General features: G+C 32.4%; 1 long non-coding RNA gene across 2 annotated transcripts; it reads right to left on the bottom strand.

Moving 5' to 3' along the window:
- Positions 1–1,733: 1,733 nt before the first annotated feature.
- On the bottom strand, positions 1,734–2,846 carry LOC135143138 (uncharacterized). 2 transcript variants are annotated; one of them, XR_010282692.1, is made up of 4 exons: positions 2,634–2,846; positions 2,484–2,578; positions 2,261–2,425; positions 1,734–2,204 (listed from the first exon to the last, which is right to left on the bottom strand). It is a non-coding gene; the product is annotated as an uncharacterized LOC135143138 (long non-coding RNA). The 2 variants fall into 2 exon arrangements; XR_010282691.1 differs by having other exon boundaries at positions 1,736–2,204; positions 2,261–2,431.
- Between the last annotated feature and the right edge of the window lie 3,622 nt (positions 2,847–6,468).

Raw genomic sequence — 6,468 nt, 5'->3', positions numbered from 1 at the left:
CATAATGTAGTAGTGTAGAAATATAGAAAAAACAAATTAAAAACCGAATGGGGCAAAACCTCCATGAACCACCGTCGATACGAAGTTACTGATCCATCTTGTAAACAGAAGTGGAATAAAAACGACGTAAACACTTCCAGTTCCTATTAAAACTAAACTCGACTTTTTGCTGCGTATCATTCGTTTGATACATGCATTCATTTAAAAGTGTTGAAAATCTTGTCCTTGACTAGCAAAACAGGATTTAGAGGGTGGCAAGAGGTTTGTTGATAGGTAAAAAACCACCGGAGTTCCACGAAGGGTAGCGGTTGCCCCTTCCACTTGTTGTTGAAGCTCTTCGACAGTTTCTGGACACTGTTGATTTCCACAAACTATATGTTTCATCCAACCGATGCACATTTATCGAAAACCGTCTCTTGAAATCATACTTGTTGACGAGCATGTGGATTTTCATCGGACCAAATGTGAGTGTTGTGGCTGTTGAAAACAGCATTGCTAGTGAATCCTGCTTCATCCGTAAACAAAATTCACTTTAAAAAGTTAAGGCGTTCATGACACTGCGGTAACAACCATTTGCAATAAATTACACAACGTGGACAATCAGCGGGCTCCAAACCTTGTACTTTTTGAACATGGTATGGATGTGGCCTTGCTCATTTAATGTAGGATGCACTACAAACTGTGAAACTCCAACTTCAGCTGGAAGTCGGCGAGTGCTGATGTCGGGCTTTTCTTCGTCGCGTTCCAAAATTTGTTCTTCAGCTTGCAGTATTCTTTCTGTCCTATCACGGCCACGATCGTGAATTTGAAATTGAAGGTACCATGATCTCGGAGATGCTCTACCACTGATCCAAATGTTCGCGCACACCATAAAGGAGTATTATATCGATACACTCTGAATTGGAAAAATTCACCATCAACCCACTCCCGCCCGTTCGATGCAAGCAACGGATCATGACTGGCCATTTTCTTGTTTTTGCACGTTTCTTGTTGGTCCCTTTTTTTGGTTCTTAATCCGAGTCAGTCTGTGCCATTGATTGAAAGAAGTATGTCAAGAAACAAGAAACACTACCAGCGGCGTGTATAACAATTTATATTTAATTTGAAATATTTTTTTCTAGACACTGCTACTACTTAGGACCGTAAATGTTACACAGTGACATAATCGTATTTTGAGCTATTCCCCTTTTTTTGCATATATTTCGCAGTCACCGTGTGTATCTATAATATTGGTAATTTCTTCGTTGTCATACAAGAAGATAAAAATGTCTAATTTCTAGAGATTCCGTGAAACAAAATAGCAGTTTTATCCCTCAGTCCAAACGCGTCCTGGAAATTAGACAGATCATCCGTCGACACTAGTCTTCACAATAAATGACGCACAGTGTGAAGTTTCCGACCGTCGCGTGACATGGGCGAATTGTCAATTGACACATCCCCAGTAACATTTTATATGTAATCAATATTGAAGTTCTAACATTTAAATAATATGGGTAACGACAGATTTTTTTTTAAAAAATCAATATTGGTTTTAAATATTGAATATATATTTATTTTCAATATTTAATACTTATTTAGTTCAGAACATTTAATAAATGTTCTTCATATGAAAGGGGGTATGGATATAAAAAAAACTTGTATGGAATACAATATAATATTTATTAAATACAAAAATACATTGTCACTGGAAATAACAGTGTATTTGAAACGTTGCGGCAATATTTATACATTTAAAAAATATTTGTCCTAGAACCAATTCGTTGAAAATTTGTACCGGGTGATTTTTTTTTAATTTCTGCTATAGTTACCCATGACACTTATGTGAGCAGTGAAACTGAAACTGCTGGCATAAGCTTCATGGGCAACCAGAGCATAAATTTAAAAAATCACCTGATGTGAAACACAATATAAATTTTTTAAACATAAAAATACACTGCCAACTTACAATGAAATAAAAATACATTGTCAATGGAAATAACAATGTTCTGCCACATTTCAATCGTTATACAGAAATATTTATTTAATAATTATTTGCTGTATAACCAATTCATTGAAAAGCGATATAATTAATTAAAATAAAAAAAATCATACCTCATGTTTTTTTCGATGAGAATTCATTGTTGCTTTTGTCTGCGCTTAATGAGGTCCTACCATTTTTTAAATTTCAGCAGTTGTGGCGTTTTTGTGACGTTTCCGTGTGGTACCTACAATTAAATTAACTTACAAATTTCGTAATTTTTAAGAAATCACAGAACTTTACATATTGTAGCCTTGTTAATTGTGAGTTCACTAAAAGAGAGCTTATTTTTTCCTTGCCCTGAAAACTTGAAAGCAATTTGGTTCATTATTAATAATTTCTTCAAAATTGCATAGGTACATGTTTTTTTACATCTTCTCTTCCTGGCAAATAAACATTATTATCAGTCTGAAACTAACAAGTTTATAAATACTAGGAGTTAATAATAAGAATAATAAATGCTTACCAATTCATTCAATTTCTGCGTATCTCCCGCAATTTCTATCTGGATTTTTTCTTTCTTTTTTTTTTGGTTGCGCCCGGACATTCATCATTTTGTCTCTACATTCATAATGTGCTTATATCCAGAAATATTAAACCTCTTAAATATACTTACGTGTTGAGAAATTGCATTTTCTGCATTGCTTGTAGAAGTGAGGTTATGTAAGGTTAGTACTGTTTTCTTAACAAAACGGTATTTACTACACAATTCTGATTTTATCGCAGTACCGATAATCACAATTCACAATAGGACAAACACCATGAACCTACACAAAATACTTTTTGAACCACCAACAATAACAGAAAATATGTATATGTTGCACATTGCGCAAACGCGTTCCAGCAAAGCAAGCGCAAATTTAAGTAAGTTTTATAAAAATGATTAATAAAATTATTGTTTTTTGTTCGCAAAAATAAAAAAATATTACTTTTTAATGAGCAATTAATAGTGTGCAACACGATATTTCGAATAGTGTCAATTTTACAATAGCTGGTATTTTTTCAAATCAATTTTTAATATTGCTCCAATAAAAACCCTATGACATAAATTACCTACAAGTTGTCCCAACATGGTACTTTTTTTTTCATTTTTGTTGTTCGGTATCTTGATAAAAAGACATTTCATAAATATGTAATATATGTTGAAATTCATATATAAATTTATAAATACAAAATGAATATTATATAAATATTTGTAATATCTAGTCAACATTTAATATTATATCAATCTTATATAAATATTAGAAAAATATTACTTGCTACTGGGGATATGGGGGTAACGATGGTGAGAAAGTGAAAGATCCCCACTACCCAAGAAAGAATGCAAGCCATTAACATTTCAAAGGGTTTTTTTTTTCTGGCGCTAAATCAATTTGAATCGCGATACTACAACTCATTTTGAGAAATATTATTAATAAATCAGTCAAGATAAAATTAAATGATTAACAAAGTTTAACTAACGTAATAGAGAGGAAACGGCAAAACCCAGAGGTAGATAGTTGGTGTTTTGAAAAAGTCATCAAGTTGCTTTTTTGGTAGAAGTAAACGTAGCGAAAAACGCATGTATTTTATGAATCCATATTGACCGTGTATAAGGGTGATTCCGAAATAAAAGGAAATGATATGCAAAAATGTATTGTACATATATTTATAGTAGTTTTCAAGATGCCTAACTTTAAAAAGGTAATGATTGCGCTCGAAAATAAAAAGCATCTAAAATATGTAACTGCATTCAAAAGAGCAACCATGGAGTCAACGTGATGAACAGGAAGCTGACATTAATAACATCTTTTGTAATACTGAAGCCGATGTGTAATATGAAATAACATGTAAAATACATCAGCAACTTTTCCTGCAAACTTGTTACCTACAAATGCGCGTTGTATACATGTCTTCAAATCCTTATTTTGGAATCATCCATAGCTGACATTTAAGCGTTGTTCGCCGTCATTGATTACATTTTACGTTTATTTAACGAAATTTGATTCGGCATTACAAATTCCTCAATTGAATATGCAAAAGATACACCAGTGACTATAGTATAATCTATTTCTACCAAATTGCACGCTCAGAACTCTGACTGCTCCCATGTACGTCTTGCAGAGGAGCACTATTTATATATCTATTTTTATTTTTGTACCCGTTACTATTCTTAACAAAACACGGGAAAAAGTATTACATTGAGACATTCCTACCTAAAATATACTAGAGATGTATATATGTTGTATGGATATATATATATATATATGTATAAATTATAGGAAAAGAAAAGATTCCGGACGATACGTAGCGATAAAAAATTGATTTGTAGTGGTTAATGAGGCCACTAATTTCTGTTTTTTTTTTAAGTTTGATGTTTAATTACGGATACGTAGGTACTGAAGTAATAATCTTTTGTAGTGATTTGTTTCGGAATGTAAAATTTTAGTGTTCTGGTAGTCTATTATGGTATCTTCACCAATTGTGTGTATTGTTATACCAGATTTTTTCTTAGCGTAATCCAAGAAAGTAAGTAAGTATCGTAGTAGAATCCATCGGGCAACTGGATACTTTCATTTTCTTTTCCTCGAGTTCTGATGATCCAGGAGTACGAAAAAATAGCGCCCGTTTTCTTTAAACAACCGTACTTCGCTTTGCAGTGGGACTTCGAATGTAATGCTGATCTACTAATGACTTTAATTTTTAATGCCCCTGGAGTATAATAAAACATATCCAACTTTTTCGAAAAATTAGAAAATTGGTTTTACGTATTTTACTTTTTTATTGGAACCCTTGTAAGGTAATATGTTGTATTTTAAAGTAAATATAAAAAAGCGTGCTACACTTATGCTTCATGAGTTTCTTTTTAAAACTTTATAATGAGGTCCAGGTCCGCAGCATTTTTACAAGGGCAGGATGATCAAACAAATTTTTGTTAGCGTTCTATTTTATCATACACAAGATATTCCTAATAAACATACAAAATTTGACAATAATGGGTCCGGTAGTTTCAGAGATTATCTGTCTAATAAAAATCAGCATAGACGCGGACAGACGACAGACAGACGGAAACGAGAGACCTATTTTTTCGTACTCTAAGGAGTGTACGGGTCATGAAAAGTAATTCGATGTATTCGATTACAATACTCCCTTGGCTTACGCTCGGGAAGTAAAAAATCACAAAATCAAATTTTATAACTTTTCAAAAAAGCGGAATTTTTTGGACGGTGAAGGAAGTTCTATCGAAATAACTTTAGACCAGTTTTTTTTTTATATTCTTACTGTGATAATTGTCTTGATCTATTATTTTTTTTACTTCCCGAGTGTAAGCTAAGGAATTATTCTAAGAATTCCTTAGCTTGTAACTATGCGACGAATGTTTACTTTCATATTTTCCAGATGTTTCATGACCCTAAGAGTACGAAACCGCAGGTCTCTAGTTTCTGTACTGTCGTCTGTTATTTGTATGCATTTTATTAGACAGATAGTAATCTTCGGAAGTAGGTACCAGACCGATTGTTGCGAAATTTTATATGTATTTTAGGAATGTCATGTAGATATTAAAACCCTGTTTTGTAATATCATCAATAATTTGATGACGTCTTCTCAGCATTTTGCAGCGTAAATCATTTTTACTTCCCGGGTGTAAAGTAGTCTCCCATTTCCGTCCGTCTGTCTGTCATTTGTATCCATTTTTATTAGACATGTAATCTCCGAACTTATTGGACCGATTGCTGTAAAATTTTATCTACGTGATATTAGGATGGTTAAAATGGTTAAATGGTTAAACGCTAACCAAAATTTGGCTGATCATCCCCACCAACGTTTTTACTTTTTAGAATTATATATAAATACAGCGATCTCAAAAAATTAAGGAATGAAGAATTTTATTTTATTAATTGATTAAATTAAAAACAGCTTACCATGCTCCTAAAGTTCTGCGAGTGCAATAATATTGCTATTAGTATTAATTACACTACTTATCTATCCAAATTGGTAAATTGATATATTTGTGCCTAATAAAAAGTTGATGACGCCATCAGAAAATTCGAGAAACTTGTGGAAACACTTGAAATAGCGCTCTTCTTTCTCATTATTTTAACATTACGTACAATATATACATGTATGTTAACTAAAATTATGATAAAAAAATATCACAATATTAAATCTTCTAATTTTTTAAAAAGCTGGATACGTTGTGGTGTACTTCGGGGGCGAGGGAAGTTCTGCTTAATTAATTTTACACCTTTTTTTAATGACTAATATTTTTTCAGTTTTAAGTGTGTATATACAGGATATTTGCTAAACATGCGGAAAAAATGCGGGTTTTTTCTCGGGTTATTTAAAAAAAAAATCATTGGAGGATTTTAGGAAAGAAGATACGGGGCGATAAAATCCCCAGACTGAAATTCCTTGTATTGTTACTTACTTACTTGTATTGTTAATACTATTATGGTGGAAAATGAGGAAAA

Source organism: Zophobas morio, unplaced genomic scaffold, assembly GCF_036711695.1.
Source record: "Zophobas morio isolate AGI-343-1 ecotype UQ-CSIRO unplaced genomic scaffold, CSIRO_AGI_Zmor_V1 ptg000058l, whole genome shotgun sequence".
Taxonomy (NCBI): Eukaryota; Metazoa; Arthropoda; class Insecta; order Coleoptera; family Tenebrionidae; genus Zophobas; species Zophobas morio.
The sequence above is the reverse complement of the archived record's forward strand: the minus strand, read 5'-3'. Positions and strand labels throughout refer to the sequence as shown.